Raw genomic sequence first — 12,832 nt, 5'->3', positions numbered from 1 at the left:
CTTCCCGGTCCTTACATTTTCTTCCTGAAAGGTAATGTTCTGCTAAAACTGTCAGAGCCTTCGGACGGGTTTATTAGCAAGGCAGGCTCTGTCCTGGTCACGTGGGCTGCTTGTTTTCCCTGGAGTAGCTGGGATGGAGGGGGAGAGGGAGGGAGAGGCAGGGCCCGACTCGGAGCTGGAGGGCACACAGCAGAGTTTGGGCGTGTGTGGGGTCTTTCCTCCAGGGCGGCTCTAAGTGGCCCGCTCCCACTCCTGGTGCTTGGGTCTGTGGCTGGCTGTTGCTCTTCCATTTTTCAGCCTCATCACTACACAGCATTAACAGTCTGCTTTCCTGGACTGTGGTCTGACCACAAGGGGAGGGAAAGGGAATGTGGGGGCATGCACGTGCACCCCAGATGGGACAGGGCTCCCAAGTGGCGATGGCTTGGTACAGGTTTCTCTATCTAATCGTTTCTCACCTGGAAACGGAGTTCGGTGGGGGAAATGTTTTGTCCCAGTAACCAAGCATTTCCCAGAAGATGGTGTAGTCAGGCTAATCCGGGCAGAGGGAGGGTCCTAGCTGTCTGGCTGTCCCGGGCAGTACCACTGTGTGTCTGGGACAACCCCTCAGTAGAGTGTGGCTCAGACAGAATCCTAAGACTGCTGCCCAGCGGGTTGAGGTTTTCCATTGTGTCTACCCCACTTCCAGCCATGGCATTCAGGACAGCTTCTCATAGCTCTCCAGAAAGGAATCGGTGAGATTACTCCATCCGCTGTCCGTCCCAGGGGTGGTCTTGGGATCCGTGCCCCTCTGGTTACCTCTGCCTCCTGGCAGTGGATGATGGGAAAAAAAGAACCCCTTGCTGTCAAGGAGAACATCTCTGTTGATGGAAAGTGAGGCCTGAAGAAAACAGATTTAACACCCAGTTCTTAGAAGCCACGGGTTTGAATAGTGCTTAAGAGGAAGCCCTGTGTGATCTTTAAATAGAAAGTGAATGCCAGTGACTCAGACGGAGGCTTGAAAGTTTGGTGCAGGTATCAGAGGAAATAATAGTCAGCCTGATCGTGGTCCCCACCTTGGGGGCTGAGATGGCAGGGCGCCTAGACACTCAGATATGTGTCTCAAAGTCAGGCGGTTCCTTGGTTTTGTGCTTGTTTTCAGCATTCTCTCTGGTGGACTGCGTTCAAAAACAGACAGCCTGAGGCAGGGCTCCCCCCCGGGCTGGGTCTGTGGTCGGGTCTCTTTAAACTGTGCTCCCGAAGCCCTGTTTCGCTAAGGCCGCCTTAACCTCTGAGTCCTCCGCGTTTCCCTTTGATAATCAGATCGGTTCCTGTGGGGCGGGATGAGAAGAAGGCTTTTGTGCCTGCAGTTCTGTGCTGTATCTTGCTTTCCCTTCGCTGCGAGGCTGGCGTCTGTCACCGAGCCCCTGCCGGCATCTGGGCGCTGTGCAGGCTTCTTAATGACATTAGCCGAGTCTGGATTCTGGCCGGTTTGCTGTAAATTCTGATGGCTTTACGAGTCGTGCGATGAGGTGGGGAGGCCGTGTGCTGGTTGGGTTGGTTTGGGTTTGCTGGCGAACGGAAAATCTGATGTGACACGGGAAAGGTCAGCCCCGTGAGTGGCGGCACCCCATTCTCAGCTTGGCTCCCGGAACCCATGGGAGGTTGCAGCCGCTGGGGTTACTCGGCCTCCCCCCAAGGTGGGGTGTCTTTCACGGGTGTCCAGGGTTGGGGGGGCCAATGCTTGGGCAATCCACGTGTGTGTTTAATCAGCATGCCAGCAAGTCGGAAGGATGGCAGAGCAGGGCTGGCTTGCAGAGGGGGTGGTGTGGGGCGGGAGGGAAGCACGCTCCGCCAACCCGCCGGCTTTCATCCAGAGTGAATCCTGAGTGCTCCGTGCCAGCCTCCCCCCCTCCCTCTCCTGTCCTCCAGCACAAGGAGCCAGCCTCCTCTCTCTGACCAACCTCACAAACCGGTGCCTTACTTGAAAGCCTCGTAAAGAGCTGCAGAGGGTGTGAGAGCAGGTCGGAGAGGTGGGAGCCGTTTGGCTGCCGGTGGCTCCAGCCGCCCCAAGTGTGGAAAGCTCACTCCAGGAAAAGTGGAATAGTGGCCGTGTTGGCTGGCTTTCAGGCGGTGAGTGACTCTCTCTCTCTTCTTTAATTCGACAGGGGCCCTGGGATGCAGGGGAGGGGTCGGTGGGAAGCCTGGTGGTTCGGACAGACCTCAGGAAGCCCACAGGAGGATCTCCGCGGGGAAAGTTCTGTTTGTTTGCCCTGTGCACTGGAGTCCCCCCTTCCCAGGCTGTGTCAGGCAGGACAGGTGGTCCTGGCTCAACATCCAGGGTTCTAGAACTTGGGACCATGACCGCCTGAGAGGTTGAGACTGAGAAAATCTTAGTGGTGGCAGTTCATCTTTTTACACAAATGGCTTAAGAAATTGTGCAGGAGAACAGAAGCTCATGAACAGTCAACTCTCCCAGTCTGCTTTGCAATGTGCCTGAACATACATACACACACACACGTGTGTGTGCATACATACACACATACATGCAGTCACACACATGCACACTCACACACACACACGGATACCATTTTCCCTGCTTCCATCAGGGGTGCATGTACCAGCTGGCATTCTGCCCTTGATAACATGATCTCCCATAAACAGTTCCCAGTATTGATAAGATCACACAGCTGTCCTTTTCGTGCATTGCTTTTTAGCTCTGAGTCTTATGTGAGTGAGACAGACCATTTGTGTCCACTTCTGGAAAGCTCTGCCCCCCTGTCTTACCGTTCCTCTTTTCCACGTCGCCCCAGGCTTTGCTGTGTTGTCAGGTGTGTTATAGACATTAGTGTATTTGTGTCTGCAGTGGAAGCCCCAGGTGCCAGCTTTTCAGGCTGCTGAGGGTCTCAAGCTGAAAGGAAGAGGGGCTTTCAAAGAGAGGGAGTGCTCAGCTTAAGAGGTGCTGAGCCGTGAGGCCGTGTCCGCACACATGCAAGTGTGTGTGTGCCTTCCCCACGTTGTTTGTGCTTAGGCATGTTCAGCTCTGCTTTCCATCTCTCCCCACTGTCTGGTTCAGCAAACTCTGAGCCGGGGTCTTAACACCCACCTCACAGGTGCTGTCACGAATCTCATCTAATGTAACAATTTGCAACCACTGTAGGAGTGGTTGGTGGTGTCCCATTTTACAGGTGAGCAAACTGAATCTCAACCCAAGGGCCGGGAAGATCCCCTGGAGTAGGAAATGGCAACCTGCTCCAGTATTCTTGCCTGAGAAATCCCATGGACAGGGGAGCCTGGCGGGCTATATAGTCCATAGGGTCGCAAAGAGTCAGACAGGACTGAGCGACTGAGCAATAGCATAAACTGAGTTTCAGAGCAGTTGAGTAGCCCACCCTATGGCAGAGCCAGAACTCAGCTCTCTGACTCATTCATTCATTCATCAGTTACACATGCAGCCTGCTCTGCATGGGGCCCCCTGCCTCTGGGCTTTAGGATGAAGGGAAGATCCAGTCCTTGCCCCTCCAGGGAGGAGGTGCTCCATCCCAGCTGCCTAAGGAGAGAAAAAGAAAGAAGCAGAGGACAGGCCCTGGAGTGGGGAGCCCCTTACTCACCCCCGCCCACCATTCCCACCCTCTGCTCTGTAGAGAATCTTGATTCTCTGGGTGCTGATCTGCTCTCTGTTGTGCTGTGGGGGCAGCCTGGCTCACTTTCTTGTAAAAAGTAAGGCAGGGACTTTCCTGGTGGTCCAGTGGTTAAGACTCCGTGCTTCCACTGCAGGGGGCTGTGGGTTTGATTCTTTGTCAGGGAATGAAGATCCTGTGTGTCAGGCCAAATATAAATAAATGAGAGACACATTAAACGTTCTTTAGGGAAAAAAAAAAGAGTTAAGACATTGTCTTGTCATCCAGCAGTCTGCAGAGTGGGTGTGTGTGTTTTATGAGACCTTAGGTGTGGGTGGCTTAGTGTAGAAGGAGGGCCATGTACCCTAGGACACTGTGCCTCAGTTTCCTCATCTGTAACCTGGAGAGAGTGCCACCCACTTTACGTACCTCAGCATGGAAGAGAGGAATGTGAGGGTGCGTGGCAGTGAATCCCAAGAATTGGCAACGGAGGGTTGTTATCATGCATTTAGATATCCTGGTATCCTACTCTCTGATGGCTCAGAAAAGACTGTAAGCGTTTGGAGTATGCAGATATATGCATATAGATACTCAGAGAGAGAGTACACCAGTGGTAAAGCAGATGATTTAAACAGTGATTCTGGGTAGAGAGAATCTAAGAGTTTTGAGAGCTTTTCTCTAAAAGTGGACAGAATAGTGACATAACAGAGGAGTGTTTGTACCTTAAGAAGCCACATGAACAAAGCCAATGGCTGGCCAGCCCTGCAGGGGAGAGGGAGCTATGGTGGGGGAGCTTTCAGGTCGTGGCGAGGCCAGACTCTCTCGAGACAGGGCTATCCCTGAACTCGAGGGCCTCTGAGGTTGAGCTCCTCCCCAGCTCCCTCTCTGGGCTGGGCGAGGCCTTCCTGGGGCCTGAGTCTTTTCTTCCAGAGGAGGGAGCCTGCTGCTTGCCCCAGGCCTAGATGAAGTTGATGGTTCCTTGCCCGGATGCTCATTTCGCTTGGGTCCAAGCTGCAGCCTCCTTTCCTGTGCTGTCAGCCTTGTGGCCTTACACTGAACCCCTGGCTCCAGAGAACCCCTTTCAGTAAATCTTGGCATGCTTGCTAGGAGTTTCCAGCTGTGCTGCCCGCGGGCCACCCCAGCCTCCAAGGTGAGCGTGGTGGTACCTGAGCCAGCACCCCAGCGAGTTCCGTTCCAGGTTCCCCACCTTGCTGCCATAGCAATGAAGCATGATTTCATTCTTGCTATGATTTCATTCTCATGAAATGCTCATGAGAATGAGCATTTCTCATCAGGTCCTCCTCACCTCTCCAAGGGTCGCAGGGAGGACAGAAGGCAGCACAGAGCGGGAGTTTGGGGCTTGTTTGGGACCATCTCACACCGTCAGTTGCCCACTGCCCGCTGGGGGAATGTGGAGGTGGAAGCGGGACTGAGCCCCTTGTCCTGTCCACTCTCTACCATCAGCGTGAGACCTGGGAGATCCCCCTTGGCCTCTCCGAGCCTCAGTTTCCTGGTCTGCACAACAGGGTTAAGGATGGTGCCCTTGGGAGGCGGGAAGGACCAGGGAGGGTATGTGCGGAGCCTCGCACTCCTGGCCGGCACCTCACTCCGCCTGTCGCCCTTGTCAGGCACTTCACAGCTTTTGAGGCGTGGACACACCATTATCACTGCCTGTGGCTGTGACTGGGCTTTGTCAGGGCCGCGGCAGGCTGTGCAGACAGGGAACCGAGAACGGGGAATTCAGAACGTGCGCCAGCTGCCTGGTTTCCTTTGCCCACTGGGCCCCTGCGAACTGCATGACTAAAGTCCTACCTTGGGACTACAGGTTCCTGGATGGGGAGACTGGGAGGTGGGAGCTGCCTGGAGAGACAGGAGGAGCAGAAGCCACATGGACCCGGCGTTGAGTCCTGGCTGTGAGACCTGGCAGAAGTCACTCAATGCCACCAGCCTGAGTTGTGTTCTGTGCAGGACAAGAGTGATCCTCGTGCCAAGGGCAGTGGGTGAGAACGGGCCGATAGAAGGAGCGAGATGATGCCAGGGATTGCTTTATAGGGCTCTCCTCCAGGGCAGGACTCAAGAGAAGGATTAGTTTCAAATAGCCACTCTGTACCAAAGGTCATCCGAGGATCGGGGCCAGGTCAGCTGCTGCTTTACATGTTCCCAAATGTTCGGAGAGCCAGTGCTGTGCCATGGCCAGCAGGAGCTTCCGTCAGAGGTGTGGTCACTCAGCTGCCTGCGGCTTAGAAGATGAAGGCCTGGGCCTCGCCAGCCAGCTGAGGGCACAGGGCCCCAGCAGTGTCGCTGGTGGAGAAACCAAGGCACAGGGAGTGTGTCTCATTGCTGGAGCCGGATGTGGCCACAGTGCCAAGGAGGGGCCTCCCCAGACCCAGAAAGAGAGCAGGGAGCAGAATCTATGCTTGAATCACCTCCTAGCCACTTCCCCCTGGGGGTAAGAGGGTGGCTTGAAGCTGCTTGTAGCCCTCTGCCCTCCCGGGCAGCAGCCTACGCACTGGGGATTCCCGGTCAGGCCCAGAAGATGGGGAAATGGGCACAGAGACCCAGAGGGGTTCTCTTGAGTACTCCAGAGCCAAGCTGGGCTGGGCTGGGCAGCCCCAGGGTCAGGGAAGAGTCCCCCTTCCTCTGCACACTGGCCCCTGCTCCCTTCCACCTACCCCCTCCCTTCACAGCTGTGGAGAGACCTCCCTGGTGACAAGGTGATGTTCCTTCTGCAAAGCAGCGGCACGAGTCATCACATTCTTGGGCTGGTTCTTGCCCCACAGCCAATGTGGGCTGGGCTGGTGCCTGAAGGGTCTTGTCGATGCTGGGCCCTTAGAGGTGTACCCCATACTGGTCCTGGCTGAAGAACCAGTTGGTCCTGTGTGGTCATTTTTGTTGTTGTTGTTGTCTTTTTAAAAAAAAAAAATAAATTTACTTTTTGGCAGTGCTGCCCAGCATGTGGGATCCTAGTTTCCTGACCAAGGATCAAACCCATGCCCCCTACATTGGAAGCATGGAGTCTTAACCACTGGGCCCCAGGGAGGTCCCCGGGCGGTCATTTAGCAGGCAGGGCTGCCTCGTGTGCAGCCCGAGGAGGAGATACTGCCCGGTGCTGCTGGGAGAAGAGCGTCTGTGCCATGGACAGCTGTGATCCTTCTAACCACCCGGCAGTCCGCGAGGACTCGAGTACGGCAGCCAGTGGGAGGGTTCCTTCCTGGGCCTGGCCAGTGCCACGTTCCTCGGAGCCGCCTGGCCTGGGTGCTCCGTGAGACATGTCTCTGCAGGCAGTTGACAGCAGCAAGTGCCTTTCAGGAGGGCACCAGGGGCCCCCTATCAGTTGCAGCAGGCAGGTCGTTCATTTCAGAGCACACACTCTCTAGTTGTGGTGGGCAGGCTTAGTTGCTCTTCAGCACGTGGGATCTTAGTTCCCCGACCAGGGATCGAACCCACGTCCCCTGCGTTGGAAAGTGGATTCTCAGCCCCTGGGCCACCGGGAAAGTCCCAGGAATCTTGATTTTGAACAAGCTCATGAGACATTTCTAAAGCAGCTCATCCCTGTACCTCAGTTGCAGAGATGCTGCACTTGGTCATGGCAAAGCCCTTTGAGCACCGACTTCATCAGTGCCGTGATGGCCCTAACTTTGCCCCTTGGCATGGCAGCATCCACAGAGCTGGGAGGGGGGAGAGCCCCTCCTCCTCACAGGGGTTTGCTGATGCTCAATTGTCTGAGCTCCCTTACCCAACAGGAGGCCAGGGAAACCCCAATCTCAGTCCCGGAGCTCCCAGAAGTCTCGGCCAGCTCCCCATCCCCCAATGAGAGGTTCTCCAAAAATGGAGACAGATAAGGGATGCTGAGCCAAAGGTCAGCGTGGAGGTCTAGCATCTCTCACCAGAGAAACTGCAGTGGCTGGGACTTCCCTAGAGGTCCAGTGCTTAAGACTCAGGGCTCCCAATGCAAAGGTCACGGGTTTGATCTCTGGTCGGGGAAATAAGATCTCACATGCTACATGACATGGGCAAACATTTTTTAAAAAGAGAAGGAATGGCGGTGCTTTGCCTAGGCCTGTGCTTCTGGTGCTGACTTGGGGCTGGTGCCCCTGAGAACTCCGGCAGGGCTGGGCTGGCCTGACCGAGTGTGGGGGCATGGAACAAGCTGTCTAGACACCAGCATGGGGAGCGCAGAAAGGCCGTGTGGCCGCACGTCCAGCAGCCACTTCCCCTCAAGTGTCTTCATAGCAGACAGAGAGGGGATTTTCATGGCCTCGCATGGGCTCCTCAAGTGACCTTACCTAATTGGGCTGCAGCCGTGGTGAGAGCCTGGTGACAGGCGTGCTCTGTCCTGCTGAGCTCAGCTGTCACCCTCCCGGCCAGGATGCCGTTCCCTTCTCCTGAAGGCTCCCAGCGCAAGGGGACACTGGGTGACGCCCACGTGGTCAGCTCCGGCTACGTCCTGTTTCCTGATGCTGCAAACCAGTGAACCAGTGTCCCAGAGCTGCCATGACAATAGACCTCAGGCTGGGTGGTTTAGAACCACAGAGATGTATTGTTTCTCCGTTCTGGAGGTCAGAAGTCCGAAATCAAGGTGTCGGCAGGGCTGTGCTCCCTCCGAAGATTCTAGGGGAGGATCCCTGCTGGCTTCTTCCAGCTCCTGGTGGCCCCAGGTGTTCTTTTTTTTTTTCTTCCCCAGGTGTTCTTGATTTGTGGCTGTGTCTCTCCGATCTCTCTGTGTCCACATGGTCATCCCCTCTGCATGTCCTCCCCCTGTGTCCTCTCCTCTTCTTACAAGGACACCTCTTCATTGGATTTTGGGTTCATCCTAAATCCAGGATGATCTCCTCTCAAGATCCTTAACTAGATCTGAAAAAGCCCCTATTTCCAAATCAGGTCACATTCTGAGGTTGCAGGTATACACAAATTTAGGGGGACGCACTGCCGTCCACTCCACCCAGCAGGCAGAGTGGCAACAGGTACAGGGCAGGTCTGTTGCCCTGGCAAGGGGAGCAGTAGTCTGGCAGGGGGTCCCAGGAAACAGATCTGGGGCTTTTGGCTGCTTCAGGCTCAGTTGTCAGCTAGGGCGGCTTTGCCTCTGTGAGTAGACTCAGAGCCCAGGGCACAGGAGGTGATGTGATGGCCAGTGGGGAGTGTGGGTAACTACCCTGGAGAGGGTGTGCCTCTTGGACACCTGTTTTTGTTTTGTTTTTTTAAGGTTGGATTTGTTTATTTATATATTTATTTTAAATTTATTTTATTATTTTTGGCTGCACTGGGTCTTCGTTGCTGCACATGGGCTTTCTTTAGTTGCGGCGATTGGGGGGTTACTCTCTAGTGGTGTGCGGGCTTCTCATTGCGGCGGCGTCTCTTGTTGCAGAGCACGGGCTCTCGGGCACATGGGCTTCAGTCGTTGCAGCACACAGTCTCAATAGTTGTGGCTCCCGAGTTTAGTCATTCTGTGGCGTGTGGGATCTTCCCGGACCAGGGCTCGAACCCCATGTCCCCTATATTGGCCTGCAGAGTCCCAACCACTGGACCACCAGAGAAGTCCTGGAATGCTTGCTTTATGGTGTCCTGGGCAAGAAAAGCTAAACAAGGCTCTGAAGAGCTTCAAGACCAGATTGAGTCCCAGGGAGACAGACTGCTTGACATAAGAGCCTTCCAGCAGGACCTTGTAGGGGTGAGTGTCCCGTCCTGGGAGGTGCCTTTCCAGCCCTCAAAGAACTGGTATTGCACACAGCATCTGAGTCCCCATCCCCTGAGCTCAGAGCCAGAGACAAGGCAGCACCAGCCCCGGACCCCTGGCTCATGGGTCTGCAGGGGGAGGAGTGCTCCCACATGCTGCCATCGACTCCTCTGCAAAGCCCAACCACCCCCCTCCCCTGATGTGCCGTCCCACCCCACTGGCTTCTGCAGCCGGGTCTCCCTCCCTCAATCTCTCTGCAAGCTCCACATCCTGCCGGCTTGCCCAGGAACCTTGTCCAGGGGCTGGCTGGACACCCTGCCTGCCCCCGACTCTGCCTCTCTCTGAGCGCCAAGCCCTCACGGGGCACTACACTGGGGGGGCACAGTGTGGAGTGGTCATCTAGGTGCTTGGCACCTGCAAGAGCCTTCATCCCCGTGTGTCCAGGGCCTGTCCCAGACAAGATGCACTGAACACATCTCAGCCATGAGGGGATGCTGGTCTCCACAACTGCACGCACACCAGGATACTTTTGGAGAACATAAGGTCCAGCCCTGCCATGACCTCCTGCAGACCTTGGGTGTATCCCTGTCCCTCAAAGGGCCCTGTGTCCCCATCCGCTAAGGAGCAATGGATCCTGCTGCTGTGTGAAACCCTTTCTGTGTCTTCTAGGAACTTCTTAGGAACTTCTAGGAACTGCTTATGTCCAGGGGTGATGGAGGGGACCCTGCCACGGTGCCATGCATTCCCCTTTGCCAGGACCAGGTGGCCTGTGCCTGCCTGGCTGCTGGCATCTTGGCCACCTGTCTGCATCCCTGCCCACACCTGTGATGTCCCTTAGACGCTCCTGCTCAGAGAGAAGTAATAGGCTCAGTGATGGAAGTCACCGTTAGCTCCCAGCCCTGCCCAGGGTGCCTGTCCGCTGGAGCCACCTGCCTCATCCTCAGCAGCTTAATTTTTTTTTTTTAATTGAGATTCACGTAACATAAAACTGTTTCTAAAGTATACAATTCAGTGGCATTTAGTACACTCATGATGTTGTACAGTCATTTCTGTCTAGTTCCAAAATATTTTCATCACCCCCAAAGAAAACCCAGTACCCAATTCTGGGGCTTTTCCTCCCTTTTCTGTTTTATTTTAAAATCGTGAAAAGTACACATAACACACATAAAATACATGTAACAGGCTTCCCTCATAGCTCAGTTGGTAAAAAAATCCACCTGCAATACATGAGACTGGAATTTGACCCCTGGGTGGGGAAGATCCCCTGCAGAAGGAAATGGCAACCCACTGCAGTGTTCTTGCCCGGAAAATCCCAGGGACAGAGGAGCCTGGTGAGTGAGAGTCCACGGGGTCGCAAAGATCGGGCACGACAGCGATTAAACCACCACCACATATAACAAAATTGGCCATTTTAATCATTTTTAAGTGTGCGGTTCAGCCGCTAAATACATTCACGTTCTCGTGCAACCATCACCACCATCCATCTCCAGAACTCTTTTCTTTGCCTGAGCTGAAACCCTGTCCCCATTAAACACTAAGCCCCCACTGCCCCGCAGCCCCTTTCTGTCTCTATGCATCTCTCTGGGTGCCTCATAGAAGTGGAATCATATACTACTTGTTCTTTTGTGTCTGGGTTATTTCACATAGCATCATGTCTTCCATGTTGTAGCATGAGTTAGAATTTCCTTCCTTTTTAAGACTGAATAACATTCCATTGTATGGATCGACCACATTTGGTTATCAGTTCATCCATCAATGGACACTTGGATTGCATCCACCTTTTGGCTATTGTGAGTCCAAACCTGGGGCTTTTTTTTTTTCCTTTTTTCATTTCTTTTATTACAGTATAATTGCTTTACAATGCTGTGTTAGTTTCTGCTTCACAACGTCATGAGTCAGCGATATGTATACATATATCCCCTCCCTCGTGAGCCTCCCCTCCACCCCACCCCCGACCCAATCCATTCCACCCGTCTAGGTCATTACAAAACATCAAGCTGAGCTCCTTTTTGAGAGTCTAATGAGAAAAGTACAGGGGGCGGGGGGGTCTGACTAGGCTGTCAGTTTCCCAGTACATGCTCCCACCCTCCTTGGTCCATAATTAGCTCCAGACCCCTGAGCCCAGGCCCCCGGGGAAAGACAATCCTTCAAGAATGTCCTATGCTACCTGTACCTTCCTTTCTGAGCCATGCTGTCTTCCCTGCCCTTAGGCCCCAGTTTCTCCTCCAGACAAATCAGAGCTTAGCTTCCTGAGGACCTCAGCCCTCACTGGGGCCAGCTGGGCTTCCCCGAGTTCTGACTCGCCAAGTGACCTTGGGCATGTCACTTCCCTTCTCTGAACCCTCGCCTGTCATCTGTCAGAGAGACGTGATAACCTGTGATTGCCACTCCTGTGGTACCAGCTCCTTGGAAAAACGCCCTACATGACTGTTCCCATCCTTGTCCTCCCCTCTCTACTGCCAACTCTTTCCCCCCTTTCATTCCACCCACAGAGGGGTTTTCTGAGTACCTGCTTTGGGTGGACTGGGGCTGCCCAGGAGAGGGGACTTTGAGCTGCCTTGGAGGGATGACCAGAGTATCAGGCTGAGGCGAAGAGTTCAGTTGTCCAGAAGGAGGTGCCCAGTGCCCCAGCATCATCTTATTTAATCCCGCCTAACCCCGTGCGGTGGATGATGTTCCTACAAACCGGTGAACTGAGGCCTGGAGGGGTTGAATGACTGGCTCAAAGACAGAGCTTAAATTTGAACTGAAGTCCATCTGTGCCAAAGCGAGTCTTCCCCACCGCATCTTGCTGCCTCCGACTAGCTTTGTTTGTTTGTTTCACCACCTCGTTTTATTTTATTTTCTGCAGGGTGGGGATTTGGTGCCTGCCCCCGCCGCCCCCACCACCCCCAAGCCTGCTGTTCCGTTCAGGGCTGTCGGGTGCCTCCTCCCTCCCCACCCTGTTGACATGGGGCTGTTGCTGGGCTGGTTTTGTTTTTGACCCAGTCAGCCTGGCAGGGAAGTGGCGGGCTGTGTGCAGAGCTTCCAGAAATAGCCCCAGGCTCCCCGCCAAAGATAGAAGAGCCAGACTGTGTGCGATGGGCTTGGACCGGTTAAGATGACTCAGTTCCCCGCACCCCAGCCACCCCCTCTCCTTCTTGCCCTCCCCTCCAGCTCACCAGCCCTGCGCCTCCCCCAGCCCGGGCCACCGGATGCAACTTCACATCCCTGTGTCCCTAAGGTGGCCTTACCCCCATGAGTGCCCAGAGCCTGGTAAGGGCTGCCAGCTTCAGGATGCCAGCTTGGGTGGGTAACCCTGGGCTCAGAATCAGGGGTTCTTGTTCCCTCCCTGTGAACTAACTTGCCTGGTTTGACCTTGACCAAGTCCATTTGGACTGCAAGGATATCAAACTAGTCAATCCTAAAGGAAAGTAGTCCTGAATATTCATTGGAAGGACTGATGCTGAAGCTCCAATATTTTGGCCACCTGCTGTGAAGGTCTTTCCTTTTCATTAGAAAAGACCCTGATGCTGGGAAAGATTGAGAGCAGGAAGAGAAGGGGACGACAGAGGATGAG

The 12,832-nt window shown here is 54.5% G+C and overlaps 1 protein-coding gene across 10 annotated transcripts in view; it reads left to right on the top strand.

The window, feature by feature from the left end:
• Nucleotides 1-12,832, top strand: part of PITPNM2 (phosphatidylinositol transfer protein membrane associated 2) — a 156,084-nt gene that overhangs the window by 70,215 nt on the left and 73,037 nt on the right. The window contains exon 1 of one of the 10 annotated variants that reach the window (XM_043441795.1): nucleotides 1,566-2,112. The exons of 7 other annotated variants lie outside the window; for them this stretch is intronic. The gene's annotated coding sequence lies outside the window, so the exon portion shown is untranslated. Of the gene's footprint in view, nucleotides 1-1,565; nucleotides 2,113-9,093; nucleotides 9,268-12,832 lie in introns of those variants that run through there. 2 more of the 10 variants (XM_043441831.1, XM_043441804.1) reach the window with 2 other exon arrangements.

The sequence above is a fragment of the Cervus canadensis genome, chromosome 1 (assembly GCF_019320065.1).
Source record: "Cervus canadensis isolate Bull #8, Minnesota chromosome 1, ASM1932006v1, whole genome shotgun sequence".
NCBI lineage: Eukaryota > Metazoa > Chordata > Mammalia > Artiodactyla > Cervidae > Cervus > Cervus canadensis.
This window is presented reverse-complemented; position numbering and strand designations above follow the sequence as displayed.